General features: G+C 45.6%; 1 protein-coding gene across 2 annotated transcripts in view; it reads left to right on the top strand.

Moving 5' to 3' along the window:
* The first annotated feature begins 21 nt into the window (after positions 1–21).
* The window catches only part of UBAP2 (ubiquitin associated protein 2), a 134,282-nt gene continuing 115,183 nt past the window's right edge, over positions 22–19,120 (top strand). For both annotated transcript variants that reach the window (XM_054031827.1, XM_054031826.1), the window contains exon 1: positions 22–109. The gene's annotated coding sequence lies outside the window, so the exon portion shown is untranslated. The remainder of the gene's footprint in view (positions 110–19,120) is intronic.

Genomic DNA, 19,120 nt, shown 5'->3' with positions numbered 1-19,120 from the left:
TGGGTCACGTGGCGGGGGAGAGGCCGCGCGGCGTTGCGCTGCACCGGGGGAGGGGGGTGTCACGTGACAGTGGTGGGCGCCGCTGCTGCTTTGTGAGCACATTGGGCAGGTAACGAGCGGGCCGGGGGAGGGAGCGGGTCGCGGGGGAGTGACCCCCCCGGGGCCGGCCGGCTGGCCGGGGGGCGGGGCGGGGAGCCCGGAGCCCGCATGGAGACGGCACCGAGGGGGTGGGGGAGGTCGCAGCGCCCCTGAGGGGAGACCCGGAGAGAGTCTCTCCCTCAGCGCCAGGGGCACGGCTGGGGGCGGGGAGCAGAGCCCCCCCGGGGGGCGAGCCCTCCCCATCCGCCCCTCCCCTCCCCTCCCGCTGGGAGCCCCCCATCCGCCACGCTCCCCCCCCCCCCCCCCGAGAGAGCAGAGCGCCCCATTCCTCTGGGGAGAGCGGGGACCCCCCCATGACCTATCGTGTCTGCCCCCCCGGAGAGAGCAGAGCGCCCCATTCCTCTGGGGAGAGCGGGCACCCCCCCATGACCTATCGTGTCTCCCCCCTGGAGAGAGCAGAGCGCCCCATTCCTCTGGGGAGAGCGGGCACCCCCCCATGACCTATCGTGTCTCCCCCCTGGAGAGAGCAGAGCGCCCCATTCCTCTGGGGAGAGCGGGGACCCCCCCATGACCTATCGTGTCTGCCCCCCCGGAGAGAGCAGAGCGCCCCATTCCTCTGGGGAGAGCGGGCACCCCCCCATGACCTATCGTGTCTCCCCCCGGAGAGAGCAGAGCGCCCCATTCCTCTGGGGAGAGCGGGCACCCCCCCCATGACCTATCGTGTCTGCCCCCCCGGAGAGAGCAGAGCGCCCCATTCCTCTGGGGGAGCGGGCACCCCCCCATGACCTATCGTGTCTGCCCCCCCGGAGAGAGCAGAGCGCCCCATTCCTCTGGGGGAGCGGGCACCCCCCCATGACCTATCGTGTCTCCCCCCGGAGAGAGCAGAGCGCCCCATTCCTCTGGGGAGAGCGGGGACCCCCCCATGACCTATCGTGTCTCCCCCCGGAGAGAGCAGAGCGCCCCATTCCTCTGGGGAGAGCGGGGACCCCCCCATGACCTATCGTGTCTCCCCCCGGAGAGAGCAGAGCGCCCCATTCCTCTGGGGAGAGCGGGCACCCCCCCCATGACCTATCGTGTCTGCCCCCCCGGAGAGAGCAGAGCGCCCCATTCCTCTGGGGAGAGCGGGGACCCCCCCATGACCTATCGTGTCTGCCCCCCCGGAGAGAGCAGAGCGCCCCATTCCTCTGGGGAGAGCGGGCACCCCCCCATGACCTATCGTGTCTCCCCCCGGAGAGAGCAGAGCGCCCCATTCCTCTGGGGAGAGTGGGCACCCCCCCATGACCTATCGTGTCTGCCCCCCCGGAGAGAGCAGAGCGCCCCATTCCTCTGGGGGAGCGGGCACCCCCCCATGACCTATCGTGTCTCCCCCCGGAGAGAGCAGAGCGCCCCATTCCTCTGGGGAGAGCGGGCACCCCCCCATGACCTATCGTGTCTCCCCCCGGAGAGAGCAGAGCGCCCCATTCCTCTGGGGAGAGCGGGCACCCCCCCATGACCTATCGTGTCTGCCCCCCCGGAGAGAGCAGAGCGCCCCATTCCTCTGGGGAGAGCGGGGACCCCCCCATGACCTATCGTGTCTCCCCCCTGGAGAGAGCAGAGCGCCCCATTCCTCTGGGGAGAGCGGGGACCCCCCCATGACCTATCGTGTCTCCCCCCGGAGAGAGCAGAGCGCCCCATTCCTCTGGGGAGAGCGGGGACCCCCCCCATGACCTATCGTGTCTCCCCCCTGGAGAGAGCAGAGCGCCCCATTCCTCTGGGGAGAGCGGGGACCCACCCCCTGACTTATCGTGTCTCCCCCGGGAGATAGCTGAGCGCCCCATTCCTCTGGGGAGAGCGGGGACCCCCCCCATGACCTATCGTGTCTCCCCCCGGAGAGAGCAGAGCGCCCCATTCCTCTGGGGAGAGCGGGCACCCCCCCATGACCTATCGTGTCTCCCCCCGGAGAGAGCAGAGTGCCCCATTCCTCTGGGGAGAGCGGGCACCCCCCCATGACCTATCGTGTCTCCCCCCGGAGAGAGCAGAGCGCCCCATTCCTCTGGGGAGAGCGGGGACCCCCCCTCATGACCTATTGTGTCTCCCCCCTGGAGAGAGCAGAGCGCCCCATTCCTCTGGGGGAGCGGGCACCCCCCCATGACCTATTGTGTCTGCCCCCCCGGAGAGAGCAGAGTGCCCCATTCCTCTGGGGAGAGCGGGGACCCCCCCTCACGATTATCTTCTCCCCCCTGGAGAGAGCAGAGCGCCCCATTCCTCTGGGGAGAGAGGGCCCCCCCTTCACCATCTATCTTCTCTCCCCCTCAGAGAGATCAGAGAACCCCATTCCTCTGGGGAGAGGGGACCCCCCTTCACCACCTATCTTCTCTCCCTCCCGCCTCCAGAGAGAACAGAACCCTCCCATTTCTCTGGGGAGAGTGAGGACTCCCCCTCACGATTATCTTCTCCCCTTGGAGAGAGCAGAGCGTCCCATTCCTCTGGGGAGTGTGGCCCCCCCCCCTTCACCATCTATCTTCTCCCCCCCTTAGAGAGAGCAGAGCACCCCATTCCTCTGGGGAGAGCGGGGACCCCTCTGTTCACCACCTCTCTTCTCTTCCACCCCACCCCCAGAGTGCCCCATTCCTCTGGGGAGAGCGGGGACCCCCCCCACCACCTATTTTCTCTCCCCCCCGCCTCTGGAGAGAACAGAACCCCCCATTTCTCTGGGGAGAGTGGGGACCCCCCCCACGATAATCTTCTCTCCCCCGGAGAGAGCAGAGCACTTCTGGGGAGAGCAGAGCACCCCATTCTTCTGGGGAGAGCAGGGACCCCCCTCACGACCTATCTTCTCTCCCTCCTGGAGAGAGTGGGGACCCCCCTTCACCACCTATCGTCTCCTCCCCTCCCCCGGAGAGAGCGCCTGATTCCTCTGGGGAGAGTGGGACCCCCCTGTTCACCACCTATCTTCTCTCCCCCTGGAGAGAACGGGGACTCCCCTTCACCACCTATCTTCTCTTCTCCTCCCCCGCCCCCCTGGAGAGAGCAGAGAGCTCCATTCCTCTGGGGAGAGAGGTGGTGAAGGGAGGTCCCACTCTCCCCAGAGGAATGGGGCTCTCTGCTCTCTCTGGGGGGGGAGAAGATAGGTGGTGAAGGGAGGCCCCAATCTTCTCCCCTCAGAGAGAGCAGAGTGCCCTATTTCTCTGGGGAGAGCGGGGACCACCTATCTCCTCCCCCGCCCCCCGAGTAGAGTCTCCCTCGCCACCCATCTCCCCTGCCCCAGGAGAGAGAAAAAGCAGAGCTCTCCCCCTCCCCCCCCCCAGAGAGGCCAGAGCCTCTCCTTCCCCTCCCCAAGAGGCCAGAGCCCCTCGCTGCCCATCTCCTCTTCTCCCCCCCCCCCCAAGAGAGAGCAGAGCCCCCTTCACCCATTGTACCCCCTCCCAGGAGGGTAGGGACCCTTCTGGTTTGAGGGAGCTTGGGGTCGGGGGAGAGGTCACCAGAACCTCATTCCTTCCTATCTTAATGAGAAGGAAAGGGGCAAGGGTCTGGGGGTGGGGAGACCAGAGTGAATCAAGAGGGTCCCTCCCCCAACTCATAGAGGCCTTTTGTTTCCAGGCCCCACATTCCCTTGTTTCTTCCTTGTACCTGGCAGGGAGCTCTAGTTTCCCCTTTCTTTCTGATGCTCAAGGGGTGGTGGGGGAGAAGAGTTGGGGATGTCTGCTCCTCAGGCTCCCCTATCTCTTCCCACAAACTGGGACCCCATCCCCCCCTTCCTCATAATCTCTTGCACCCCCAATTCCCTGTCTCTCTTCTTAGGGTAGTGAGGGCCCTAGTCTCCTTTCTCCCAGGTTCTCCTCCCACTGTTGGGTTGGGGGAGGCTGTTGTCCCCTCTCACTCGAGGGGGCCAGCGTTGCTAGTCGTCTTCTCTACCAGGTTCTAGTCTTACCTCATGGTTGGGAGGTCAGAAGCCTTTGTCAGCCCTTTCCCCACACACCCCTTTCTGGTGGTTCCCCTAAAAACATCAGGAAGGCCATCCTGGGTCAGACCAATGGTCCATCTATACCAGTATCCTGTCTTCTCACAGTGGCTGGTGCCAGATGCTTCAGAAGGAATGAACAGAACCGGGCAATTATTGTGTGATCCATCCCCTGTTGTCCAGTCCTGGCATCTGATAGAGACCTAGGGATATCCAGAGTGTGGGGTTGCCTCCCTGACCATCTTGGCTGAAACTGAGGGCTGAGTGTCAGGCCTATTCCTCCCAACCCTGTGCCTCTTACTAGGCCTAAATCCTCTAATCCCCATCTTCCCTATGCCTCTTAGTGGAGGAGGGGGCTCTGGCTTACTTCCCTTGGGATCCCAACCCCTGTGGTTTTCACTTGGGGGAAGGGACTCTGTTCTACACTTCCAGAGCCTCTCTTGCCCAGTGAGAGGCATCGGAAGGGGGTCAGAGAGTGTAGGCTAGTGCTCATGAAGCGGGGGAGAGAAAAAACAGAACTGCAGGGCTCTTTTCCCCCTGCAAACTGATTTTATTCTTTCCACATCCATTTTCAGTGTGGGAGGGGCATCTGGTCTGTATGAAGAAGAGACTACTACTGTCTGTCTTCACTGGTTTGAAAGGAGGGCTTTGGTCTCCTCTCCCTCTCACCAGATTTCTGGCTCTCCTGTACCATGGCTGTCTAGGAGAGGGGTCTCTGATTGTCCCCCTTTTCCTGTCTGCCTTGAACTCTTGTCTCTTTTTACTGTGACAAGGACCCCTGTTTTCCTCTGCTGCCCCACTGTTCCCTGCTGCTTCTCTGTGTGTGTATTGGTGTGTTCTTTTTTGAGAGGAGTCCAGTCCCCTCACAGGGTGCCAGGGTTGCCTGGAATGTCTGAGGTTTGCTCATGGTGGGGTCGGGGTTGTGGGCGAGGTCTCTGGCACCTTCAAAGTGAGGGTAGGGTTTGTGCAGAACAGGGCCGGCTTTAGGAAGTGCGGGGCCCAATTCGAATACCCGGCGGCGGTCCAGGTCTTCGGCGGCGGGTCCTTCACTCGCTCCGGGTCTTCCGTGGCACTGAAGGACCAACCGCTGAAGACCCGGAGCGAGTGAAGGACCCACTGCCGGGTGAGTAAAAATTAAAAAGGCGCCTAAGTTAGGCGCTCTTCTTTAGGGCGCGGGGCCCTCTTAGGTGCGGGGCCCGATTCAGGGGAATCGGCCTAAAGCCGGCCCTGGTGCAGAGGTTGTGTCTTTGGTCCCTTTTCTAATTCTAGCGCAGGCTGAAGGGGAGCTGTTGTTGCAGGGAAGAGGAGGGTGAATTATTATTGAGCTGGATATTGTGTGTGGTTTCCATGCTGCTTTTCTTCCACTGCTTCCTGGGTGCTCCCCTCTTATTTTGTGAGGAAGGTGGCGAGTCAGATGTGGCTGTGATCATTGAAAGGCCGTCCATAATACCTTCTTCCTCACAGCAACAGTAGATTGCATGAGGACAAGAAGATGAATGATCATCTCCATATCAACACTCCCCACCCAGTCTTCCCTTGTCCCTGATGTTGCTTGGCTGCTGGGAAACTGGCATCCAGGGCTGTGCTGTCTCCTGGGTTTAGTCACTTATGTTTAGATAACAAATCTTCACTTTCATTGCTATGGTTGATGAAGAAAATTACTGCAGGAAAGTGTAAGCCCTTCTGCTGGGAACTGGGTATAGAAAGGGAACTGCTGTCATTTCAGATCTGAGTGCATTCGGGTCTGAAATCAGCTCAGAACTAAAAATTTGGTATTGAAATGTCTGCAGATGCTGTTTAATATCTGTTATGAATAGACTAGAATGAACCAGGTTTAAAACCTCTCTGCTCTAGGTATGTTAACCTCTTGTGTGGACACATGCAGCCATCTTGCTTATATTCAGAGGAACAGGAAAATCCTGTGAAACAAAAACCAAGGGTTCTGTGTTGTAGTGTGCATACCCTGGCTGTCCCTGCAGCCCACTGTAAGTGACTCAGGGGGCTAGCCCTCCCCTCCCCTTGTCACCAAAGAGCAATCTGTCCCCTAGTCATCTTAATTTGAGTAAATGATGAATGCTTATAATAAAGCAGAAGATCAAGGCAATAGCCTCTGGGGTGGTGTTGGCTGGTGAAATGGAGGGGCCCTCCTGGTGTGAGAGCAGCTGTTTTTTTTCAAGGAGAGAAATTGGAACTGGATGTGAGTGAAGGAAAGGGAGGGGAGGATGTGCAGGACGGGAGGAGCAGCACTTTCCATTGAAATGGAGCCCTTCACAACAAATGGCATCAAATCAGCCTTTGGAAAGGTCTTGCTTTTTTAATATCTACCAGCTCCTTTTAGCAATTCCCTTGGTCATATCATATTCCCCAGTGGAATCTGGATTTGGATTCTTACCTGACTGGCCCTGTATTTATATGGAAGCCCCCCCAGTCATGGTATGGTGGTTTGATTTAACTTTTGTTTAAAGTGTTTATTTTTAAGCTTATGCTATAAAACTTGAGCAACTGAGACTAAATCAGTTTGCAGTGTTGGAGGTGGTTTTTTTGTGCTCCTGAGGTGTTATGTGCAGGTGCTGTAGTAATTAGTGTAAATACATGCTGATAATGTATAATTTGGGGCAGATGAGCAAAGTTTCTGTTTATAATGCCCCTGATATTTGCTAACTTTTACAGAAGTGGTTGTGAAAGCTCTGTTCCACTTCATACTACTTACTGCCTTTTTAGCTTATCAGTACAGAAAATGACCTTTAAAAATGTTATGATTACAATAAAGACAAAATCCAGGAAATTCAGAAATGATGGCCAGCTCTTTGTTTACCTCATGATGCTTTGGCCAGCCTCCTCCGTCTTCCACCCCCACCACTGTGGGTTAAGGATGAATTTTTAGTATTATTACTTTACACAATTCTTGCTTATTTTTAGAGCTAACAGAATTTTTAATATTACCACATAATCTAAGCCAGTGCAAAACTCTTACACACAGAACCAAGGAGTCTGGTAGTTTATTTAACTTTAAAAATGTCTGAATCATTCTTTTGAAACTTGCTATTTAAAAGCAGGATGTTTAGGCAGGAGATAAGTGAAGTTTTAGGGTAGGTCTACACTTAAAATGCTGCAGCAGCTTCACTGTAGTGCTTCACTGATGGGAGAGCTTTTCCTGTTGGCATATTTAGTCCAGCTCTGCAAGAGGCAGTAGCTATGTCGATGAGAGAAGCCCTCCCATTGACATAACGCTGTCTACACTGGGATTAGGTTGGTACAACTATGTTGCTCAGTAGTTATATGTGATGTAAGTTTGTCGTGTAGACTTTGCCTAAGACTAGTGGATTTTTACAGCAGATGTACAAACTGCTATTTTTAGGGAGACTTATCTGTCTATTGCTCATGCCCTCTTAACTACATTAGTTTTTCAGAACTGTCTTGTAGTAATTGGTGCTCAAGACAGGTGTGTTGAGTATTTGTACAAAGACTAGAATGTTACTAGTCTTACACTTCGGGCAGGACTTTCAGAATGGAATAAACCTGCAAATATACCTTACTTTATCATGAAACCAATTCTTTATAATCAGTCTTGTGGCTAAAGCACAAGATTGGAATTTGGAAGATTTTGCTTCTGTTCCCAGCTTTGCCACAGACTTTCTCTATGTCTTGGGTAGTCACGTCACCCCTCTGTGCCTCAGTTTACCCAGCTTCAAAAATGGGGTCATGAGGACCAACACAGGATGGCTGTGAAGTTTTAAGTTTGACGGTGTGTTGAAAGCATTGGATGGAAAATGACATGAAAATGTACACATTTGTATTTCATAGTTTTTCTTAACACATTTTTAAGTTGCGTGTGGTTTTTTTTTGTTTTGTTTTTTTTAAAGGTGTTTGTTCCTTCAGAGCCCATCATATCCTACTTGCTCTTCAGTAAAGCCCAGATTTAGGGCTTGTGATACTTATTTCTGTTTAACTAACCTGAACACATTACTACCTATTCATGGTGGGAAGGATGAGAGGCTGTGAGATGAAGCCTTTTATTAAGACACAGACCTGTAATAATAGCAAAAGAAATGCAGAAAAACCCTGTCCATATTATTCTAATATGAAAGTCCTCCTCTCCAATCACATTTAATGTCAACTGCTAACTAGAACTTCCAGTCCTCCTTGAAGGCTCTTCCACTCTACTCCAGGAATATGTTCTCCCAAGCTCTTTATTTTCTGTTACTCCTCAATACTGTGAAGAATACACACTATGACTAAGATAAGACCCAAGTCATGGTTATGCTGAGTGAAGTAATCTTATCTGTTCTTAAAGAGCTAGCCTCATGCATGAAAAAACCCTGAAATCATTAATTCCCAAAAAGGTCTAAATAAGATAAACCTCATGGTTCAATCATTTTTTCCCCATCACTTCACATCTCTCTTGCTGTGAGTGTGCACGCATTTTTGTTGTTAATACTCTCTCTTTACGCTGTAAACTCCTCAGGGCAGGGTATTTGAGCTGCTTGCATGTGGTTCCTGTGGGTTGAGTTGTTCCCATCTTGTGTGCTCTTTGTCCCACCATTTCAGTTAAGACTGCTAGAAGCACTTGTTGCAGTGTTTTGAAGGTAGATTTGACAGACGGTGCCTTTCTCTCACAGTTTCCTAAATCAGTTGTCTAGCACAGTGGTCTCCAAAGTGGGGTGCGCAAGAGGATCCTTGGGGATGCGTGGCAGGAGGAGATTTTTTTTTTTTTTTTTTTCCTTCTTCGGCAGTTCGGGCGGGAGGGGGTGCGTGCTCAAAAAAGTTTGGGGACCACTGTTCTAGCAGATCAGCTGGAGAGCCTGGCGAAGAGGTAACAGCTTGCCTTAAAATCCAGTGGCGTGTTTCCCATACTGAGGGAGCTTTGATCTTTCCTGGAACTTTATTTTAAAAAACTTCATCCTAAGTGACCATTGCATTGCTTTATCCTACTGAAAACTCAATTTACTTCAAATCTGCACATGGAGGATACATAGCAACATTTATCAGTGCTCTTAAAATAACCACTGTCTGAATCTTAAGAAAAGCAAAATATTTTTGTTTTGTTCATCTCCATTTTTGAGCCATCTAGGTTATAAACATTTTTACCCAGTTTAATGGCAAAAATCCTTTTCTTACTCCATTAGGCAGCCATATGGTTTAGTTGTAAAATTCAGATTTTACAGCTGAGTTTATTCCCAAATATGCTCCATGGCTCTGTGTAGAAGGGAATCTATTTGTGCCATTTTACTGTGAGAAAAATAGGTTTCATCCAAAACATTTTAGTTGCATTTCTCAAGACTAAGATGTTGTTTCTAGAAGTAGAGTTATTTGAGGGAGGAGTTCTAGAGACCAGATTAAGATCCTTCTTTCTGATAAATATTTATTTTAGATTCTTTATACCAGATCTAAATTTCATTGAATGCTGTTTGGGCCACAGTGATTATAGTCATGCATAGTGGAACAAAGGATTAACTGTTCAGTTGCAAATTTTAAAAACTCTAAAACGGAAATGTGGTAAGAACATATCTGAGTGATTTGATAATTTATCACATTATCCACTTTTTTCTGTATATGGAGGAAATGGCTGTTGGCTATTTTCTCTGAAGTTTTATGAACCACATTTTGCTTGACCTTAAATCTTGTACTGTGCATAACTGTCTGCTTGACCAGTTTCAGCAAAATGTGAATCTTTAACTTATATTGTGGCCAATTTCTGCTATGTTGCAAAGGTGTAATTCCAGAGTACATCCATTGAAGTCTTTGTAATTGTGATGTCAGAATGTGGCTTACAGTCCAAGGGCTTCTCTACACTATGGGCATCACAGTTGGAGTGCTGCAGTGTAGACGCTTCCTCGTTGACAGATGGGTTTTTTCCATCGATGTAGGTAATTCCCCTCCCTGAATAGTGGTAGCTGGGTTGACTGAAGAACTTTTCCATTGGCCTGCTGTATCTGCACTGGGGGTTAGGTCAGCTTCACTATGGCACTCAGTGGTATGAATTTTTCACAGCCCTGAGCAGGGTGGACTGATTGAAATCAAGACAATTTAAAGTGGCGATTTAAATCATGATTTAAATCACCAAGTGAAAGCCTTGTTTTAAATCAGCATTTCCATATGTACTTCAGTTATTTTCTAAAGAAGGGTGTATTCTTATTGATAGATATAACCATTAAAACATGTTGATTCACAGCTAAATGGAGCCTTTGCACAAGATTTGGTACATCTTTTTTGCTACTTAGGAGGGTACACTATAACCATTTTTATTTAAGCAATTGTTTACCTTAATATTTTCAGATTCTTATTAATTGTATATTTTTAGTATGTTAGAAAATGGTGAATCATATATTGCCTACTTACGTAATTAACTCTTTGCTCACGATTTGTGTCAAGTTGCATTAGAGTGGTAACTGGAATGTAATTAAACATAACAGCATATACAACTTACTTTTATGAAACAAAACAATCTTAAATGTTTTGGATACATAAATTTCTCTTATCAAAACATGTTTCATGTTTACAGCTAAATGATTTATTAAAGGAACATAGGGGTTAATTGTAGTCAGTGAATTAAACTGATTATTTCAGGTCAGCCTGGGAACATTTTCAAATCTGCCTAAGTGAAAGTGACTGGAGCTTAAGTTCCTACTCACCTAAGTCCCTAGAAAATGAGATGACAGTCTCCTAAATGACTTAGGCTGTCATTCAAACTTTTTAAACTAGTAGATCTCATCTCCCACACTGCTTGTTTTTACTCATAGACTGGAAGAGAGAGAGACAAGTTTTCCTGCCTTTTCAACTCCCAGTTGATATCTCAACTTTGAACGTATGGGTCCAAAAGAAGCAAATACTGTGTGTGCCTGCAGGAGAGGCTACTGCTGTTGAAAGCTGGCTTAGCACTTCAATAGACTCTGGTTCCGGGTGCTTAGCTAGTAACTTCTACCAGTTCAGTGATGTGACTTTTTTTTAAAACATCAGCAACCATGCACTACTTGAATGGTCACCTCCGCGTTGGCATGATTGATGAGTGATTATTAGATGCCCATGACACAGCAGCAGCATCTTCTTCTTCAGCAGTTTGGCAGATTACCTTGGTGCATTGGGTTGAGAATATTGGTAAGAAAATGAGGTGGAGCAAGTGCTTGTCCATATGCTTTTTTTAATGCCTGCAACTTAACTTTGTTGTTGAGTATCTTTTTCTTCAGTGTCTCTTGAAGTTCTTTCCAAATTTCAACAGCCCCAGCAAAACCACAGAAATCTTTCTGCAGTTGATCCAAGGCTATGGAAATAGATTTCAGTATATTTTCTACGTTTTTCTTTAGTCCAGTGTTGACTACTTTGGCAGTGATAGTTCCATCTATTTTGTCATGGTTTTCTCCACAAATTATCAAAATAGGCCAGTTTTAATAAATTGATCAAAACACTCAACCACTGAATTCCATTGTACATCTTGTGGAGAATTAGTTTGTATCCTCCTGCTCTCTTTGGTGAAGCTGAAATGAAATGGTGGTTATAGAAGTGTTAGCAATTTCAACAACAATTTGCTTTATTATTGGAGTTAAGTCGTTAGCTGAAAGATACACCAAATGGCCATTGCACCCATGTGTTATAAGTTTCAGGATCCCTTCATTATCTTCTTCTAGATTTCTTCTCATCTTTGCTACATTTGCAGTATTGTCTGTGACAAAGCTATGCACTTGACACTTGAATGTTTGTTCACAGAGCTTTTCCTGCTACTTCTTTTAGTATTCTGCTGTATGTGCATTTCCTGATGTATCAGTTATTTTTGTAAAACAGACAGTCCCATCTTCTGTTGTCACACAAGCGTTGGTTACTAGATCATTGTGTACATTGCTCCAGCGATCAGAGACTCAGATTAACTAATTTCCCGTCAGTATTTTTTGCATACTGTTCAGTTTCCGTCTCGAACATGGTATCCAGCAATATCTACTCTGCCAGGTGATGCTTAGCCAGGTCATAATGATTGAACCATGTCAATGAAATGTTCATTCTGAAAAAGACAAAAGGGAGAATTTGTTACATAAAAGATGAAGAAGGTCTTTTATTTGATACAGGTATGTTTAGTTGCAGCACTGCTGGTGGTACCAGCAGATAATTCTGAAGTTGTAGACATTGCAGATGATGGACATTCTTAACCCTTTATATCTAAGCCAGATTCTTCAACAAAATGGTAAACAAAAGTCACTCTCTTTCACTGACCTTTAGTGCACTGCCTTTAAAAAAAAAAAAAAAAAAAAAAAAAAAAAGGTGGTAAATGAATGATTCCTCCTACTACAATTGTTAGTACCAAGATCATCTGACTCTATTATCTTTAGCAATATACCAAACAGCTTGGGGGAAAACACTTTTTAAATGTAAAAATTCATAAACGCCTAATAAAACTTTACTTTTAAACAGGAAATCTTCACATAGGATGTTTATTATATTGAACAATTAAAAACATCTTAGAAGTCCAGCAGTAATAGTAAAAATGTAATTGATTAATACTCCCACAATTAATTATATTTAGAACACAAACATTTTGAAATTCATAAGTACTCCACCCAAAACACAAATGTCTAATGATAGTCTATCATCATTTATTAGCACAGTAGGACATAGTAGTCCGTCTATTAAAATGGTGTAAAAATAAGTTTACTAACCAGCTGATCCAGATTGTTCAGACATGCCCACATAATTTTCAAAGTCATTGCCATTTGAGGAGCATTGCCTTTGTCGCATTGTTTACATTTGGCATGTGTTCCTTGTTTACCCAGAGGTACAGGAATTTATTGAAAATATTCTTAAATGTGGTGTGTTTTTTTTACAACTTCCAGACATGGCAGTTTTCTCTTCTCTCTTCTCTTCTCCTCCCAAACTGCCCTCCCCGGACTCTCACCCAGAAAAACAAAAGAACGATAATCTAAGATTTCTGCTTGTGTAACCCACATACCTTTTGCACTGCAGTACTTTTTTTTTGTATAGAGACTGAGGGAGGTGGTTGAGAAATTGATGGATTGCTGTTTGTTTGTATTGCTGCCTGTGCACATGTGCGAGGAGACAGATCAAGACCATTTACTTGAGGTGCCCAGAAGGAAGGTCCTGGTAGTGGGTGGATCAGTGTTTTTCCAGGAGCTGGAGAATAAATTTCCATGGTGGGTGGAGTCATAGATGCTCATAATTTGAGAACTCAGCCACTCAGGGAGAAGCTATAAAATAGGAGTACGAGACCATCGAGATGGGCTCAGTAGATACATGATGGTGTCTCCTGGAGTCAGAGGCCAGGTCCCAACATGTGTGATGACTTTGTCAGTCTGTTGGTCCACAGGATCACGCTTTTAATACAGTACATGACATATTGTGCCATATTTACAAAGCTTGACCTTGAAAGCTAGATGTTTTCCTCCGATTCTTTCTCTATATAGAAAAGCAGCCTTGAACTCAGTGTTTTTGGTAAAGGTTCATGGGTTCAGTATTTTTTTATTTAGCTGTTTGAAGATATAAGTTTAGACTTTAATATATATTTTGTATTAATTTCAGATTTCATTTTAAATGGGTTTATTTAAAAAAAAACTTATTATAATAATGAAATAAACATCCAATTACAATAAAAAACAAATTTGATTTAAAAAAAAAATCTTTTTTTTTTAATCCACCCTGGCCTTGAGTGACATAGCTATGTTGATCTAAATTTTAAGTGTATATCAGGGATCAGTAGCTTACGTCTGAAGGGGGATAGATTTATTTCAGAAATAGACTTTCATTTTGGCTTTAGATTGCACATTCTTCTGTAACGGAGTTGGTGCAGTTTGGGACTTGCACATGTCAGTGATCTCCCTTGCAGATGTTAAGTTTGGGTGCTTAATTACTATGGGGATGAGTGTGATATAAATAAATAGAATTGCATTGGCCAGCCTTATACTTCAGTCTCATTTGGCCCAGTTGGTGCAGATGAGTATCTTATCCAGTGGATAACTAAATATGAGGGGCGGGGGAGGGCTAGCTGGTTGAGTCTCAATCCAGATAAGATTGAGGTAATACTATGAGCGTGGGGGAAGCAATTTAGTGGGTGGAGAGGTTGGTTTGGAATGGATGCTTTGAAGGGAAGACTTTGCCTGTTGCTTGTGACACAGGTTCACAGTCTGGGACTTCTGTTACGTTCCCAGCTGCTTCTAGATGTCAAGACAGCAGCAGTGAACCAAAATGTTTTTTTTTTTTTTTTTAATCTTCCCTTGGCTAGAAGGTGAACCTCTTCTGCAATGATCAGTGCTTGTATCAGCTCATGGTAAGATTGCTACAATGCACTTTACGGGGGCTACACCCGAAGACCAGAATGTGGGGGCTCACTTGCTTCATGGAGCTTCTCACAGGGAGTGCTTTAGACCTGTGCTTGGTCATGTGCACTGTATGCCATTTTGTGTCTGGAGCATTTCAAGGTGTTGGTTTTATTCTATAAAGCCCTAAATGGCTTGGGGCTTTGTTCATTAAGTGAGAGACAAACTGTGTGTGGTACTACCAGAACTGAGGTGCTGGAGCTTAGCAGTTACCCAAAAGGAGGTTGATAGCTGGGCATTTTTGGTGAGAGCTCATCTATTCCAGTATTTATTTTCCCCCTTTAGTTGACTGAGCCTAAATCCGTTGACCTTCAGGGTGCACACAGGGCCCTACTGTTCTCTCAGGCTGTTGAAAAGGGGACAGGTTAAGGAGACACTAAGTGGATTTAAGTGTGATGTTGATGGTGGGAGTTACTAATTACTCCTGCTGAGTTGAAAGGGGGAGTGGAATTCATCTTATTTCTTTTTAAATGCACGTACATCTAAGACAAAAGGATACATTCATGTTTTAACAAAATCCAAATTTTTGTGGCTGCAGAATGGAGACCTGGTTGGTCATCTCTGCATTGGCAAAACAGAGAGATCCATAATTCAGTGGAAGTGGCTCTCGACAGGGCTCAGTCATTTTACCTCTGTCATCTGCACAGTGATAGAAGTGCCTGAACCGTGTCTGTGCAACTTATAATCAATATCGTTGCACACATGGTGAATGATGGCCATTGTTTGTGTATGTGCCGCAGTTAAGGCTGGGCAGAGTATTTGGTACCTAATATGCTTGTGTATGTTACAAAATTGTATAATACTTCAAAAACACTTAAAATAAAACCGTTTTGAAGCATTTGCTGCTCACATATTGCAGAATTGGGCTAGTACGTGAAATTCCGAAAGCAGAAACAAACTATCCCATTTTCTCTGTTAACTGAAGTGCAAAAGAATAAGCAGACTGCAGTGTGGAGAAAATTGTATTAGATGGTTAACATTATTTCAGTTCTAATAATTTTGGGTATTAGAAACATAAGGGAAATCTTAAGAGTCTTACCTTTTATTTCGAAGGGCTGAAAGGATATGTCAGTTTCTCCTTGGAAACTTACCTAAATTGTTTCTGTACTGTGGCTTGTTTCCCTCACTGGTCCTCAGTGTTCTGTAGAAAGGGACAGAGTCCTGTGGCACCTTATAGACTAATAGAAGTATTGGCGCATAAGCTTTTGTGGGTGAATACCCACTGCGTCTGACAAAGTGGGTATTCACCCACCAAAGCTTATGCTCCAATACTTCTGTTAGTCTATAAGGTGCCACAGGACTCTTTGTCGCTTTTTACAGATTCAGACTAACACAGCTACCCCTCTGATACTTACTGTTCTATTGGATTGTTCATGAGTGCCAGGTCACTCAATGAGAGGAGTGCAGAATATCCAGTTTTGATTTTATTACTTCTCTCAATAAACAAACTCCCCCTCCCCACCTCCAACAGAGCAGAATCAAAGATGACAACCATTTTTAAAAATTACATGCAGTTGGCTACAGGAGAAAATGGGGTGACATTTTGGGTCTAGAAGCCTCAAATGTGTCCCCCTCCCTTTTTTTCCAAGTGTGTGTTCCCAGTGCCCTCCACCCAGAGACCTTGCTGGGAAAGCTGACCATCGCAGCTTCTTTCCCCTCTACATTTCACATGGGAGAGGGTGATGCAACTGAGGATAAAACCTTTTACATGCTTTTTGCCAGTCTGTTCTCTCTGATAACAGCTACGTGCTCTAATGGGGTGTGCATGATGAGAGGAGGACAAACTGGATTGGCTATGGCATGTGGACAAAAAAGGGGAGTGGTTGGTTTGGCAACTTTCAGGGAAAATAACAAGTTCTGTATTCTTGACGCATGAAAAGTGTGTTTATTTTTGTAGATTTGCATTTCTGTTGTGTGTATGCAGATTCATGTATTTTGGGGCAGGGAACAAATAATTTTAATATGGCACCATAGATGTGCCTGGCACCGACAAATTAACAAAGTCCCTGCTTAGAGGAATTTACAGTCTAGGTTAGATGGGACATGACATGACACGACACAGGAAGAGATTAAGTCAGGCAGAGGGCATGATGGCTATCTTCCACTCTCTAGGGTGTTTTTTGTTCTTTACTATGCCTAGCACAATAATAATTGGGGCCTTCTGATTCTACTATAATCATAAATAGTGTAAAGTTATGAGATCATCTTCTGCATTACAGGCATTGTGCCGGTGACCTGGATCTTTTTATAAATGTATTTTTATTAAGTTTGTGTGGGAGCATGGATCAGCATTGGTAAGTTGCTGTTGTATTATGTAAACTTTAATATAAACAGCAAATTTGAGGCATAAGTTTTTTCAGATATAAAATGAACCACAAAAGATTTGGGGAGCGGGAATAATCTCATGGTGGCTTTGTAAGATTCCAAAAGAGGGAAAGAATAGCTAGCTATTTAAACATGCTATTAATTCTGTAACTTAACAAAATGAGACCATTGCCTCCTTAATTTCCTGAGAAATCTGAGCTGCAGACGTCATGGTTTCTCTGCCAGGCCAAGTGACCTCACATAAACACGGCTCATAAACTGACTTAGCTGAAACTTTAAAAAACAAAACACACACAACCCTCACCTTTGGTTGTGATGAAGCCTGAATATGTTCTGCTGAAGACAGAAATGCATGAGTGAAAACAGGACTTCAGAGTGGATTGGTTCATCCACAGTTATGTTCATGGTAGCTGTTTCATTTACAGGGGCAGAGACAACAGGAAAGTCTGGAGCTCAGATTTCTCAGCATCTTGGGGCCCAGTCAGATGAAGGTTCCTCACCAGGTTTAGCTCATTGAAGCCCATATGAATTCAGGGCATGCAGCACTACACAAAATAGGGCCCAGGCCTTAATTGTCTCAAATTTGGTTGAAACCCTGGGCTAATTATACTTTAAAATGGCCACATCTACTTCCCGCTTTTTCTGAATCATACATGTTTTAAAAAAAACACCAAAATCTTTAGCAAAAACTTCATATTTAGATTTGACCCCAAACTTTGGTCTCAGATTTCATAAAAACAATTTTATGTTTCCATACCCTTGTTTAAAAATAGGAAAACAATTGGTTTTGCACAAACGTTTCCCTGCCTCATTTGAAACCCAAACATTGAAGCACTGGGAGCTTGAAAGTGAATCTAAGTATAAACATTGATTTTCATTGTCCGAACTGAGAAATGCAAAAATAGAGCCTTGGTCAAATTGGGTTTTTAAAATACTTCAACTCTTAATACTAAAATGGCTTTAGGAACAAAGGCTGGGATTTTCAAAGAAGCCTGTTAGTCTGCCAAATCCCATTGAATTTCATGGCACTTGGGTGCCTAACTCCTTAAATTGTAAATCCCATCAAGAGAAATGTTTGTACACAACATATATGATTTGTAAGTTGACACCACTGTCCTCTGAACTATTAAACAGCCAATTGCAGTTCATCCCTCCTGTTGTCACTACATTTATGATGGAGTACATGGGTTCCAGGAAAACATTTTTAAAGGACTTTTTGCTTGATGTCTCCGGTGTAAAGTTACAGCCTTCTCTGGCTTCTCGTTAAATTCTGAGATTTTATTTTCACGCACCAGGTTTAATTCCAGTCTCCTTTTTTCCTTCTTGTCACCTCAGGTCACTGATTTCCAGCCAGTCTCTTTATTTTATTTCATTCTATTCTGTTTTTTACTTGCCAGTAGTCACTGTGACAGAATTAACATTTGTTTAAGGTTTTTTGTCATCAGTTCTGACCATGATATATTTATATATGATCTGTCTTGAAGGTGGGAGTTCTTAGCCTCACTGTTTATTTAATATGGTGTCCATAATCTTGGAAAAGTCAGAGTAATTTTAAAGAAGATGAGTGTATCTTGTGTCTTGGAAACAAAATGATTTATTGATTAATGTTTTTTCTCTTACCTCTGCAAAAATAATCTCTTTTGAAGAAAGCAAGAAATGTTGCTACTCTTGTAGTGTATATATTTTTAACTCTTCAAATGGACTTCAGTGAATGAGTAGGAGTAAAAGAAATTTTACACTTTTTGCTTTACTCAAATTCATTTGGGGGGGGGGGGAGTAAAAGTTCAATATTACAATGATCAGGAGAGCTGATGCTTTACATGCCATTTCTCTTTTCTATTTGATCCTGAAAATGAAAGTGAAATGCTATATTTGTAACCTCATGTTCACTTTCATGACCACTGCCTGATGTCACAAACTCGGGATTATGATTTCATTGCAAGATCAGTCAGGATAACAAAATTGAGCACTTACCTAGTGCCTCTTGCCTGTGGGTCTCAAAACACTATGCAAAGGCAGGTGAGCATTATTTTCATATATTGCAGAAGGGAAAACTGAGTCACATAGAGAGGCTGTTGCCAGGATACTATGGTGACTGGTGTTCTATAAATAGAACATAAACTAGATATATAGCTTGCCCAAGGTCATGCAGTGAAAGAGTGGCAGATTTGGCAGTTAACATCTGCCTCCTGCTTTGGGGTGGGTGGTGAAGGAGAAATTACCCAGATTTAAATACCTGAGGTGGTATGAAAGGCATACACAGAATGATTTGTTCAGAAACATTTTATTTGTGTGTTGTTTTTTTAGTTTCACCTTATTTGTTCTAGTGAAACAGTTCCTTAAGGTAGTCTTTAAAATCCCTGTTCTTTGGAGGAAGTGCTGGCTGTGCTTGTAATATACAAAGGTTGTTATGTTTTCAGTACATCTTAAAAATGACTAATGT

This window comes from Malaclemys terrapin, chromosome 6 (genome assembly GCF_027887155.1).
Source record: "Malaclemys terrapin pileata isolate rMalTer1 chromosome 6, rMalTer1.hap1, whole genome shotgun sequence".
Classification (NCBI taxonomy): Eukaryota; Metazoa; Chordata; order Testudines; family Emydidae; genus Malaclemys; species Malaclemys terrapin.
The sequence above is the reverse complement of the archived record's forward strand: the minus strand, read 5'-3'. Positions and strand labels throughout refer to the sequence as shown.